Below are 15,416 nucleotides of genomic sequence, written 5' to 3'. Positions count from 1 at the left end.
AAACTGGATTAATTACTTCAGTAATGGAAAAGGGTTGCAATGAATGGTGGGGCGAACTTCATTGATGGAACTCTGAGGTGCAAATTATGGGTGGATAGCCAAACTTGATCCCCAATTTGCATTTGAGGCACTTTCCTTCGCTTCCTGTCCACCTGAATTTTGTAACGTGAGGAGATCTTTTCCAAATTTGTGCGTACTTGGGCCCACATTGAGGCAAACCTCCGTACAGTGTCATCCACAGCCGGTACATCAAAGACAGGCAGGCTCCGGAATTCAGGGACTCGAGGGTGAAGACCGTACATAAAAAGAAATGGAGTTTGATTTGATTTGTGGAGGAATGGTAAGAAGCATTGTGCGCAAACTCAGCCCATGGAAGAAATTCAGACCAATTCTTTTGGGAGGAGGACATGAAAATTCTTAATAAGGTCCCAAGATCCTGGTTTACTCTCTCAGTAGATCCATTACTTAGCGGGTGATAAGCTGTAGAGAAATTCAATTTCACTTGTAAAACAGAACAGAGCGCTCTCCAAAACTTCGCTACAAATTGAACACCATGGTCCAAGATAATCTCGGCAGGAAGTCCATGGATACGAAATATGTATTGAACAAAAAGATGAGCCAGATCTGATGCAGAAGGTAATTTCTTCAGAGGTACACAGTGAACCATTTTTGAAAATCGGTCTATCACGACCCAGATGGTGGTATAGCCATCAGAATTTGGTTAAATCTGTTATAAAATCCATGGAGAGGTGTGTCAACGGGCGAGATAGAATAGGCAGAGGTAAAAGTTCACCAGCTGGGGATTGGCGAGGAGATTTGTGCTGTGCACATAAGGTACAGGAAGAAATTTACTCCACTACGTCAACTTTCATTGAAGGCCACCAGTAAGATCTTCTTAGGGACTCCAATGTCAGAGTGACCTGCAAACCATGAAGAATGAGCCCATGTAAGTAGCTGCTTCCTTAACTCCGGGGCCACAAAAGTTTTCCCAGTAGGAGGTTGCAGTTGTATTGCAGCAAATACTTTTGACTCTAACACTGGAGTACTATGTAGAATCTCAGAATTGGTGTCACTGGACAGGGATCTTGACAAGGTACCAGCCTTTTGGTTGAGGGCTCCTGAGTGGAAAGTCAAAGTAAATTGGAAACTAGCAAAAAATATTGCCCACTGGGCCAAACGAGGACTCACGCACTGGATATTTTTTAAGAAAAGAAGATTCCTATGATCCTTGAAAATGGAGAAGGGGAATTTAGCCCCTTCCAAAAGGTATCGCCATTCCTTTAATGCCAATTTAACGGCTAAAAGTTCTTGTTCTCCTATGGTGTAGTTTTTCTCAGCTGGAGAGAACTTCTTAGAAAATAAAATGCATGGATGGATTCGATTATCCTCAAATTGTTGGGAAAGAACAGCTCCCACTGCCTCTGAAGATGCACCCACTTCTAACAGGAAGGGTCTATCCAAGTCAGGTTGTCTTAAGACTGGAGCTGTTATGAATGCCTGCTTCAAAATTTGAAAGGCTGTTTCTGCCTCAGGAGGCCACAGAGCGGGGTTGACATTTTTGCGGGTCAGAGCTGTAATGGGGGCCATTACAGATGAAAATCCCTTGATGAAACATCTATAATAGTTGGCAAATCCGAGAAGTCTCTGAACAGCCTTCAATGTCTGAGGTCGGGACCAATCCAGAATTGCCTGAACTTTTTTAGGATCCATTTCTAGATTGGAACTGGAGATGATATAGCCAAGAAATGGTACACTAGGAACGCTGAAGACACATTTCTCCAATTTACAGTAGAGATGGTTCTTTCTCAGACGAGACAGGACTTCTTTTACATGTTTGTGGTGTTCCTCTAGGGATGAAGAGAAAATCAAAATGTCGTCTAGATAGACAACAACGGAAACGTATAACTGATCTCTGAAGATGTCATTTATGAAACCTTGGAAAACAGCAGGTGCGTTGTACAACCCAAAGGGCATGACCAGATATTCTAAGTGTCCATCTCTTGTATTGAAAGCGGTCTTCCACTCATCTCCTGTGCGAATACAGATAAGATTATAGACCCCTAGTAAGTCTAACTTGGAGAATATGATAGATCCTTTGACTCTATCAAATAATTCTGTAATCAATGGAAGTGGATATCTGTTCTTCTGTAATATCATTAAGGCCTATGTAGTCTATACACGGTCTTAGCCCACCATCTTTTTTAGCAACAAAAAAAGAAACCTGCTCCAGCAGGAGAAGTGGAGGGTCGAATGAATCCTTTCTCCAGATTCTCCTAGATATACTCCGACATGGCTTTGGTCTCTGGCAGGGACAAAGGATAAGTATATTCACGAGGAGGCATCTTGTCAGGCAGTAGATCGACTGGGCAGTCCCATTTTCTGTGAGGAGGTAAAACATTAGCTTGTTTTTCAGAAAAGACATTAGCAAAGGTTTGATATTCTTTAGGAATTGCTGGAAGTACTAATGATGCTATTTTCCTCACAGGTCATACTTTGGGAAGACAAGATTCCTGACAACTTGTACTCCATGAGAGAACCTGCATAGTGCACCAGTCAATCCTGGTAATCCTAGAATAACTTAATAGGAAGCCTTGAGTATCACTCAGAACTTAAGATGCTCAAAATGGAGTGCTCCAATACGAACCAAGACTGGCTGAGTATCCTTAGAGACAATTCCATTTAATAGAAGTCATCCATCTACAGAGTTCAGGAAGATAGAGTGATCAAGAGATGTACAAGGAATTTGTAGCTTGTCAACAAAACTGGAGGTCACGAAGTTTCCTGCTGCTCCAGAGTCTAACAGAGCAGTGACAAAAACAGGTTTAGGCTTAAGATCTACGGCTAAGATCAATACAGAATCTTTAGATTTTGGGGACGGACTTATTACTCCTAACTTGATGTCCCCAGGTCCAGTTAGGAACTGGCGTTTCCTGGCTTACGGGAACAGGAGATCACCAGGTTCCCCCAAATCTCCACAAAATAGGCAGAGGTTTTTTAGAATTCTTCTGTCGTTCCTCTTTAGAGAGATGGGTATTATTCACCTGCATGAGCTCTTCATCTGTATAAGGAGGAGGTAGGTGGGTAGGAGTGGGTCGTGGGGGTGGCTTGTAACGGTCAGTTCTATGCTTTTCAGCCTGGCATTCTCTAAATCTTAGACCAATTTTATTGCAAAGAGAAATCATATCGTTAAGATTATTTGGAAGCTCGCGGGTGACCAAATCATCTTTTAATCGATCAGAAAGTGCGTGCCAAAAAGCTGAGGTATGGGTTTCTTCATTCCATCTGAGCTCTGATGCCAAAATCTGAAACTGTAAAACATACTGGCTGACAGGACGGGTTCCTTGAAACTGGTCTTCCTGGCTCATCAAAGATCCTCCTGAATGGTGTTATAAATTCAGTATAATTGTCCAGAAGAGGGTCTGAACGCTCCCAGAGTGGAGAAGCCCAATCCAAAGCAAAGCAGGTCAATAAGGACATGATATAAGCCACTTTAGTTTTAGCAGAAGGAAAGTTATCTGACTTCAAGGTAAAATGCACATCGCACTGATTAAGAAATCCGCGACATAACTTGAGACTGCCGTCAAATTTACTTGGCATAGGTAGGTGCAACCGAGGAGATGTTCTGTGACCTGTATTATCAGACAGAGGAGCAGGTGTAACCACTGTAACATTTGAAGTAGTCAGAGTTGCACTGAGCCATTTGGTGTTGCATAGTTTCCAGGTTTTCCAAACGGGTTGCTATGCTCTGAATTATATCCGTTCTGGGCTCCTGTCCCGTGGCCGAGTCCATGGGGCCAGTGCAAACTGTTAGGATCTGAGTTTGTTGTGGACCCGGGGTGGTGATAGGAGTAGACAACTGAACAGATTTAAATTGAAAAGTGGGTTTTTTAATTGGTGAACTTGCAGACATGTACACAGATAAAATAAAGTCCAGAATATTAAGAAGATGGCAATTAGAAACTGTAGTGAAGTAATAATAAACAATGTCCGATTAGTGGCAGAACTAATAAAAAGTCTTTGTAATTCAAAAGGGTTACTGCAAGGCTGCAGACAGGAAAACAGTCACTGATTGATACTGGTGAGATGAAATCCAGAGAGGTATAGAGTAATTGGATTAGCAGCAGCTGATTAATTGAACTGAGATGGCTCAGTGGAGAATCAGAGATCTAGGTAAATGTAGGCAGTCTAGGTTCAGGGTTAATTGTACACACAGGTCTTTTGGCAGGGAAAGGGTAAGTAGAAGGTGTAGGATGGTTCCAGCATGAGACTGGGAGCAGGCAGAGCAGTGCAGGCTACTTGGAAACTGGGATCCAGCAGGAGCACAGGTGAGCACTCAGACAGACAGGTTTACTGGAGCTCAGGAACTCTCTCACAGCATATGCTGTGAAACACGTTGCACTGGCAACTATGGGAAGCTCTGAACTCCCGTAAGTACCCAGTGTAGAATCGTGATAGGTCAGAGAGAGCATGTGACACTCCAGGACTGGAGCAGCTAAGTCACATGATCAGAGGCAAGATGGCGGTGCCCATACCAGAGTGGAATGGAAACACCACCAGGCCTACCTTGGCCAGAATGACACAGTACCCAAGGAACACTTTGCACAGCCAATGCCCGCCACCAGACACCAACCCCTCCGCCGGAAGGACCACGCCACAGCGCCCTCACAGGTAATACCAGTCATCCCCTATGCCGGGAAACCCAACTCGTGACACCGGGATTTCATACCCAACCCAGCTCAACAATGGTAGCAGTAAATTCAAATCACATTACCATATTTGTATGGGTACTGGATCCCGGCAGTCGGGATGCTAACGGTCAGAATACCGATAGAGGCTTCCAGACAGTCAGAATTCCCACCCAATTAGGTAAATCTCCTAACCACAGCCCACCTTTTCTACAGCCCAACCTTTACCCTCCCCCTCTGCAGCCTAACCTAAATCCTCCCCCTAGTGCCTAACCCTCCTAGTGCTTAACCCCTAAAATGAAACCTTCCCCCAACCCTAATACTTACATCGGGATTCTGGCGCCGGGATTCTGAGCCGCTACATCCCATTTGTACACAATACAACAGTGTAATGAAGTGTCTTATACCCAAGAGAGAGTAGTATCTTGACAGGGTTAAATCTAAATGCCATGTTTACCATATAAAATGTAATTACATACAAATGAAATACACACATATTTTGTTTTCCCCTTTAAAAATCAAATGAGATACTTATTTTCTGACACTTTTCAAAAGGACCTATCGGGTATACCAAGGGTGGCCAAACTCTGTCCTCGAGATCTACCAACAGTTCCAGGTCTCACATAATCGCAAGTGAAATAATTACATTTTTACATCCTCCTAAAAAGAAGACAGTTCTGTAAACAGTTTACTGCAGAGTTTCATAGTTCTAATTGTTTTAAACTTTCTCTGCATAGAACAATATCCTATCAATCATTTTTCATTATTTTTAGCTTTATAATGCAATATAATACACACTTACAAAAGAATATGCTACAAGAAGAAAGACCCAATCTTCTGTAAAGATTAAAGCATAGCCCCCCCCCCCAATATAATGGAAAAGAAACTGTTAAGCTGGGTGCACACTTAATGGTGTGTGTACCCAGTGATCCATCCGGCGACCCCCCTGCCGACGGGCCAACATATTGGGCGGTCTGTAGACACTGGGCGATCCGGTGCCCGACCACCCGATATGCCGGCCCCCGCCACATAGCACTGCATGGGATCGTCAGCCGCATCGTCTGATTTTACTGCATGTACAAAAGATCAGACGATGCAGCAGACAACCCCACGGGAGCGTGCACTACACAATGTAGTACATACACACTACACGATATTAACGATTTGTCATTCTGATGCGTTGGAATTGGCCAACTTGTTAACAATATCATGTAGTGTGTAGAGGCCTTTAGTTGGAAAAATTAAGTGACCTTTAATACATGTATAAAAGACTGTGGTATTCACCCCAGGATGCTGTCATTCAGCGCGAGAAAACAGATAGGCCACCAGGCATTTTTGTACTATAGTTCACATTTCCCAAGCACCATTTAGGGATTGATATATGATGAGGATGTAGTCAATCCCTCTCCATGGAAATTCTAGGTATAGAGATACCCTAAACAGTCCCTAAAACCCAAATCAATTTGTAAAGGAAACAGCAGGTCCTGCAACTGGTGTCTTTATTTAGTCTGTAATACACATTTTTATATTACCTATAGTTGAAATATATATTGTGTTCTGTGTACATTGTTTATACTGTATGGCAGAGTTACCCAAGCTCCACCATTACAGTGCAGGTTCTAAGGATAACTTAATTAGTACCTCAATCAATTTGATGTAACCATCTGGACTCAAACATAGATATCCTTAACAGAAAAGTGAAAAATAAAGGTATCACACCAAAGCGCCTTATTATACTAAGGAGATAAATATAGTACAGGTTGAGTCTCCCATATAAATATTCCGAAATACGGAATATTCCAATATACAGAATAAGTTTGGCATGACTGAGATAATGAAACCTTTGATTTTTGATGGTTCAATGTACACAAACTTTGTCTAAGGCACAAATTTTTACAAATATTGTATAAAATTACCTTCAGGCTGTGCGTATAAGGTGTATATGAAACATAAATTAATTTCATTTCTGTACACACACTTTGCCTGAGCCACAAAATTATTGAAAATATTGTATAAAATGACCTGCAGGCTGTGTGTATAAGGTGTATATAATACATAAATGCATTCTGTGTGTATATTTGGACCCCATTCCCAAGATATTTCATTATGATATGCAAATATTCCAAAATACGGAATATTCCGTTATCCAAAATACCCCTGGTCCCAAGCATTTTGGATATGGGAGACTCAACCTGTAGTACTGTATTATATATTTTTTTAGGTAGAGAGGTGACACTGTGTTTAGGTAGAATTTGAGATATGATCTGTGGGACAATTGATGGATATATGTATAATACACATTTGTAATGAAGATGGCTCCTCTCAGTAGTTGAGTCTTAATTGATAGGTGTATATTAGGAGCTTATGGGATTACACACAATATTGCCTTGAGAAAGACCTTCAAAGGTAGAAACGCGTTGGCAGCAAAGGGTGATCACAGGACCTATCCAGAGTTAGCGTTGGATAACATCTCTTCAGCAAACTATAGGCATATTTTTTTCACCTAAATCTGGTAGGAGGCCAACTTCACCTGTGATTATGTATTGGTAATCAACTGAGATGGAAGATTAAGCCTAGTATATACTTGTGGGCTTTATTTTATATTTGTGAATACTTTTTATGTGATGATTTTAGAATTATTGTATTGTCATTAAAATTTTGTGTGATTATCATTTATATTTCACATGATTGTACTTTATCTTGGGAAGGTGTAGCATACTAACCCTTCCTATAATTAATTATAATTTTTCACTATATACTGTATGTGGTGTATTTATTTATGAAGCAATTCCAAGTTGAATGATCTGCACTAGATTCAGTGCCAGATTAAGGTCCACATGGGCCTGGAGCTGAAATTTATGAAGGGCCTATTTTGTGTCACCACAGGGGAGTATGATAAGCGCTGTGGTGATGTGACTAGTGATGTGGGGGCAGGGCCGTATCTATAATGGGTGCAGGGTGTCCATAAAAATATCTCCTCCCGGAAGGGGTTGTAGAATACAAACTTTCTATCATGCAGTACCAGTTATGTAATGTATTTTATTAGTAGAGAGAGAAAATGTGTGTGTGTGTGTATGTATATATATATATATATATATATATATATATATATATATATATACATATATATATGCAAATCACTTGGAAGCCGGCACTCCCTTGCTGTATCTGCAAACAACCGCGTCCGGTGCCTCCCACGTGGTATATCAGTAATAATACCCACATCAACTCCAACAAGTAAGAGGTGGCACTCAGACGACTGTATAATAAATCCACACGGAGCCTGTGTGTTATCAACGTTTCAGAACTTTATGTTGTTCTTTCGTCAGAATACATAACATACACATATTCACAAACTTAAATACTGCACCAGATGTGACGTAGCCGGAACTCTGTGCACCGCACAGCTTCTTAGCTTAATTACAAACATGCTATTAGCCCATTACCAAACACAGCTGTGAGTAATCATCCACTGAGTCACTTGACAACAGTAACCCATATAAACAACATCAGAATAAGAAAGATTTATAACATACATTATTACAAAGAATGCTACATCTAAAGTGGACATCTTTTAAATACCTTAGTAACAAAACATCAACAGTGTGGCATTGATCCTAGGAGACCAATACATTAATCCATGGTAATATAAAAAGGAAACTCTTAAATCCAAAGAGGCAATATTTAAAGAAAGGCATGCAATTCCAAAGATTCATTGAGACCTATAGGTGACAGAGTATTTAAGCGAAAGATCCATTGGGATTCCAGCTGTAATAATCTACGCGATCTATCACCCCCTCTCACCCAGGACAGAACCTGGTCAATAATCCGATATCTTAGAGAAGACAAGCTATGATTGGCTTCTAAAAAATGCCTTGCTACTGGCTGATCGCTCTGTTGTTTAATAAGTGCTGCTCTAATTGCACTACGATGTAATGCAGCCCGCTCTTTGAACATACGTTCAGTTTTTCCAATATAATTTCTACTACAAGGACAAGTAATCATGTATATAATGAATCTTGAGCTGCAAGTCAGGTAAAACTTAATAGGTATCAATTTGCCCGTTAAAGGATGTCTGAAAGAGCTACCACTTGTCATGTAATTGCATGTCGTACAGTTAGGACATTTAAAACACCCCAACTTTCTATTTTTAAGGAAACCAACTTGTGTTTTCCCAACATCCGTTACATCAGACTTCACAAGAAGATCTCTCAAGTTCCTACCTCTCGTGTAACAGGGCATAACCCGTGTATACTTTAAACTAGATAACATGGGGTCACTAGTGATAATGGGCCAATATTGATTTGTGTGTTTTCTAACTGCATTGTTTGAATTATTAAAATGATTAACCCATGGAATTACTTGTTTATTCTCCTTAGTCTTTTTAGGAATCAATGCTTGCGCACGTGTCAATTTTAGAACTTTATCTCTCTGTGCAAGTAAAGTCTTGAGAGGATAACCTCTTTGATAGAACTTATCGATCATCTTGTCCAATTGAATTTTCACCTCCTCATTGTCACTGACAATTCTACGTACCCGCAAAAACTGGGAGTATGGTAATCCCATTTTTAAACGAATAGGATGACAACTCTTGTAATCAAGAATAGCATTTCGATCGGTACTTTTGGTATATAACGAAGTTATTAAGGAACCCTCTTGTATTGTAATCGTCACATCCAAGAAGTTTACTGACACCTGATCAATGATAAAAGTAAACTTAATCGGATGGGCTAAAGCATTATGTTTGATAAAGACATCCTGCAGCAGCTGCTCTGGGCCCGACCACAATATTAATAAATCGTCAATGTATCGATAATATAAAAAAAGATATTGAGAAACATTGTGGTCCAAATAGAACAATTCTTTTTCCACACTGAACATGTAACTATTTGCAAAAGACGGAGCGACCGATGACCCCATGGCACATCCAGAAGTCTGGATGTAAAACTTCCCATCAAAATAAAAATAGTTACAAGTTAAAGTGCGTTCCAATAGTTGCAGGAAAAAATCAATCTGGGGTCCCTTGTATAATGCATTGCCTGTAAGTAATTGTTTTACAGCATTTAAACCTTCAATATGGGGAATGCTTGTGTACAGGCTTTTTACATCAGCAGTGCATAAAAGTAGATTAGGAGGAATATGTTCAAGAGAATTCAATTTATTTAACAAAGTTGTTGTGTCCTTCAAATAGGACACTTCATTTTGGATGCAAGGTTGTAATAAACAATCGAGATATACTGATACATTCTGAAATAATGAACCCCTGGCCGATATAATCGGTCTACCAGGGGGGTTAATTAATGTCTTGTGCACTTTCGGTAAAGTGTACAGGATCGGCACGATAGGAAATGGTACCATAAGAGCCTCTCTGACTGTTTTATCAATGATACCCTCATTGACCCCTGTCATTAATAGATCATCTAACTCATTTTTAAACTTTGTCGTGGGGTTAGTATTCAATGCCCTGTATGTAGCATTGTCAGCTAGTTGACCATAAATTTCTGCTTTATAGTCAGATTTGTTAAGAATGACAATCGACCCCCCCTTGTCTGAGGGATGAATAACAATATCATCATAACCTCTTAAATTTTCCAATGCACATTTTTCTTTAGCAGATAAATTTGAAAATTTCTGTGTACAATCAGAAGAAATGTCCGATATTACTGACTCACTGAGTAGACAGGAAAAAGTTTTAATAGAACTGTTATTCGAAACAGGATCAAACTTAGATCTCGATTGTAGTTTCTTGACTTTAACTGGTAATACAGTATCAGTACAGTTGTTACCTGTCATGGTCTCAGGATCTTTGTTGAAAAATTCCTTTAGCTTCAAGGTCCTATTAAGCTTGTAGGTTTCCACTTGCCACTGGAAATGTCCGAATGATGTAGTAGACACAAATGATAAACCACGGTTAAGCAGATTGACCTCATCCGTAGTAAGAGTTCGATTAGATAGATTAAATATTAAATCCTGTGGGGATACATGGGACGTCCTCTTGCCTTTTTGTCTCTGATTCTGTTTCGCCCTCCTTGTCCTGGATCTCGTAGGCCTGATGGAAAGGCTCTTGTACGTGCTCCTAAAGGGATCGCTGTACTCTGTGTTCCCTCTAAAGGGCCATCACTGTCACTGATGCCTGCTGAGGAACCACCTGAGGAAGCTGTATTGTAATCCCTCCGTCTCTGATGGAATGTACGTGGGAAACGGGTATTGCTCGATTGTGATCCAGTGAGCCATCCATATACATGTTGTTTCTCATAGTCCTCATTGACTTTTTGAAATTTGTTTTTTTTTAAGCGAACCAAATCAGCAGTATATTGATCCATTTGCGCATTGATTTTATCAAGCCATTTGTTGGTACTATCTGCTTCCAAGGTAGCATTATGCTTAGCTTCAAATGTGCTGATTTTTTCTTTATTGACACTCAATTCACGTCTGGATTCCTCGATAACCAGCAACATTAAATCAAGTGAGCATTTATTGAGGATGGCGACCCACCGTTTGCAAAAGGATATATTATGTCTCCCAATGGTGGGGACATTTTTAATCCGGAAGCCCCGTGGGATCTTTTTACATTTAAAGTAATCAGACAGCGTAATCCTGTGGTATAAAAAATCTGTCTCTTTCTTCTTTAGTTTCAACAGTTCTCTGAATAAATCCTCATTAGAGGTAATTGTTTTGTCCTGTAAGCACTGAGTGTATACAATATGTTCTGCTTCACTCTCAGAGTAACTATAGGTGTCACCAACCTCCAGTGCTATACATGTGTTTGGTAATGGGCTAATAGCATGTTTGTAATTAAGCTAAGAAGCTGTGCGGTGCACAGAGTTCCGGCTACGTCACATCTGGTGCAGTATTTAAGTTTGTGAATATGTGTATGTTATGTATCCTGACGAAAGAACAACATAAAGTTCTGAAACGTTGATAACACACAGGCTCCGTGTGGATTTATTATACAGTCGTCTGAGTGCCACCTCTTACTTGTTGGAGTTGATGTGGGTATTATTACTGATATACCACGTGGGAGGCACCGGACGCGGTTGTTTGCAGATACAGCAAGGGAGTGCCGGCTTCCAAGTGATTTGCTTATTCTTCGGACCATTGTCCTGTTTTGGACCGAAGTGCAGGGCACCCAGCTATACGTTTTATGTACACCTACATCAGGTGTGGACTTCAAACCGTGGGATTTCGCTTTTTCACTACATTGGTGGTTTGCATGAACTGTAAGTACCATTTCACTGTACACGATGGCAGATACTGAAGGAAATGCTACATGTATAGCACTGGAGGTTGGTGACACCTATAGTTACTCTGAGAGTGAAGCAGAACATATTGTATACACTCAGTGCTTACAGGACAAAATAATTACCTCTAAAGAGGATTTATTCAGAGAACTGTTGAAACTAAAGAAGAAAGAGACAGATTTTTTATACCACAGGATTACGCTGTCTGATTACTTTAAATGTAAAAAGATCCCACGGGGCTTCCGGATTAAAAATGTCCCCACCATTGGGAGACATAATATATCCTTTTGCAAACGGTGGGTCGCCATCCTCAATAAATGCTCACTTGATTTAATGTTGCTGGTTATCGAGGAATCCAGACGTGAATTGAGTGTCAATAAAGAAAAAATCAGCACATTTGAAGCTAAGCATAATGCTACCTTGGAAGCAGATAGTACCAACAAATGGCTTGATAAAATCAATGCGCAAATGGATCAATATACTGCTGATTTGGTTCGCTTAAAAAAAAACAAATTTCAAAAAGTCTATGAGGACTATGAGAAACAACATGTATATGGATGGCTCACTGGATCACAATCGAGCAATACCCGTTTCCCACGTACATTCCATCAAAGACGGAGGGATTACAATACAGCTTCCTCAGGTGGTTCCTCAGCAGGCATCAGTGACAGTGATGGCCCTTTAGAGGGAACACAGAGTACAGCGATCCCTTTAGGAGCACGTACAAGAGCCTTTCCATCAGGCCTACGAGATCCAGGACAAGGAGGGCGAAACAGAATCAGAGACAAAAAGGCAAGAGGACGTCCCATGTATCCCCACAGGATTTAATATTTAATCTATCTAATCGAACTCTTACTACGGATGAGGTCAATCTGCTTAACCGTGGTTTATCATTTGTGCCTACTACATCATTCGGACATTTCCAGTGGCAAGTGGAAACCTACAAGCTTAATAGGACCTTGAAGCTAAAGGAATTTTTCAACAAAGATCCTGAGACCATGACAGGTAACAACTGTACTGATACTGTATTACCAGTTAAAGTCAAGAAACTACAATCGAGATCTAAGTTTGATCTTGTTTCGAATAACAGTTCTATTAAAACTTTTTCCCGTCTACTCAGTGAGTCAGTAATATCGGACATTTCTTCTGATTGTACACAGAAATGTTCTAATTTATCTGCTAAAGAAAAATGTGCATTGGAAAATTTAAGAGGTTATGATGATATTGTTATTTGTCCCTCAGACAAGGGGGGGTCGATTGTCATTCTTAACAAATCTGACTATAAAGCAGAAATTTATGGTCAACTAGCTGACAATGCTACATACAGGGCATTGAATACTAACCCCACAACGAAGTTTAAAAATGAGTTAGATGATCTATTAATGACAGGGGTCAATGAGGGTATCATTGATAAAACAGTCAGAGAGGCTCTTATGGTACCATTTCCTATCGTGCCGATCCTGTACACTTTACCGAAAGTGCACAAGACATTAATTAACCCCCCTGGTAGACCGATTATATCGGCCAGGGGTTCGTTATTTCAGAATGTATCAGTATATCTCGATTGTTTATTACAACCTTGCATCCAAAATGAAGTGTCCTATTTGAAGGACACAACAACTTTGTTAAATAAATTGAATTCTCTTGAACATATTCCTCCTAATCTACTTTTATGCACTGCTGATGTAAAAAGCCTGTACACAAGCATTCCCCATATTGAAGGTTTAAATGCTGTAAAACAATTACTTACAGGCAATGCATTATACGAGGGACCCCAGATTGATTTTTTCCTGCAACTATTGGAACGCACTTTAACTTGTAACTATTTTTATTTTGATGGGAAGTTTTACATCCAGACTTCTGGATGTGCCATGGGGTCATCGGTCGCTCCGTCTTTTGCAAATAGTTACATGTTCAGTGTGGAAAAAGAATTGTTCTATTTGGACCACAATGTTTCTCAATATCTTTTTTTATATTATCGATACATTGACGATTTATTAATATTGTGGTCGGGCCCAGAGCAGCTGCTGCAGGATGTCTTTATCAAACATAATGCTTTAGCCCATCCGATTAAGTTTACTTTTATCATTGATCAGGTGTCAGTAAACTTCTTGGATGTGACGATTACAATACAAGAGGGTTCCTTAATAACTTCGTTATATACCAAAAGTACCGATCGAAATGCTATTCTTGATTACAAGAGTTGTCATCCTATTCGTTTAAAAATGGGATTACCATACTCCCAGTTTTTGCGGGTACGTAGAATTGTCAGTGACAATGAGGAGGTGAAAATTCAATTGGACAAGATGATCGATAAATTCTATCAAAGAGGTTATCCTCTCAAGACTTTACTTGCACAGAGAGATAAAGTTCTAAAATTGACACGTGCGCAAGCATTGATTCCTAAAAAGACTAAGGAGAATAAACAAGTAATTCCATGGGTTAATCATTTTAATAATTCAAGCAATGCAGTTAAAAAACGCACAAATCAATATTGGCTCATTATCACTAGTGACCCCATGTTATCTAGTTTAAAGTATACACGGGTTATGCCCTGTTACACGAGAGGTAGGAACTTGAGAGATCTTCTTGTGAAGTCTGATGTAACGGATGTTGGGAAAACACAAGTTGGTTTCCTTAAAAATAGAAAGATTAGGTGTTTTAAATGTCCTAACTGTACGACATGCAATTACATGACAAGTGGTAGCTCTTTCAGACATCCTTTAACGGGCAAATTGATACCTATTAAGTTTTACCTGACTTGCAGCTTAAGATTCATTATATACATGATTACTTGTCCTTGTAGTAGAAATTATATTGGAAAAACTGAACGTATGTTCAAAGAGCGGGCTGCATTACATCGTAGTGCAATTAGAGCAGCACTTATTAAACAACAGAGCGATCAGCCAGTAGCAAGGCATTTTTTAGAAGCCAATCATAGCTTGTCTTCTCTAAGATATCGGATTATTGACCAGGTTCCGTCCTGGGTGAGAGGGGGTGATAGATGGCGTAGATTATTACAGCTGGAATCCCAATGTAGCATTCTTTGTAATAATGTATGTTATAAATCTTTCTTATTCTGATGTTGTTTATATGGGTTACTGTTGTCAAGTGACTCAGTGGATGATTACTCACAGCTGTGTTTGGTAATGGGCTAATAGCATGTTTGTAATTAAGCTAAGAAGCTGTGCGGTGCACAGAGTTCCGGCTACGTCACATCTGGTGCAGTATTTAAGTTTGTGAATATGTATATGTTATGTATCCTGACGAAAGAACAACATAAAGTTCTGAAACGTTGATAACACACAGGCTCCGTGTGGATTTATTATACAGTCGTCTGAGTGCCACCTCTTACTTGTTGGAGTATATATATATATATATATATATATATATATATATATATATATATATATATCTATATCTCTCTCAGAGAGCATCACAGGGACTTCCATATAATATAGAGTGCAATACATTGGCATATATTACAGAG

Source organism: Taudactylus pleione, unplaced genomic scaffold (assembly GCF_031769625.1).
Source record: "Taudactylus pleione unplaced genomic scaffold, aTauple2 ptg000454l, whole genome shotgun sequence".
Taxonomy (NCBI): domain Eukaryota; kingdom Metazoa; phylum Chordata; class Amphibia; order Anura; family Myobatrachidae; genus Taudactylus; species Taudactylus pleione.
This window is presented reverse-complemented; position numbering follows the sequence as displayed.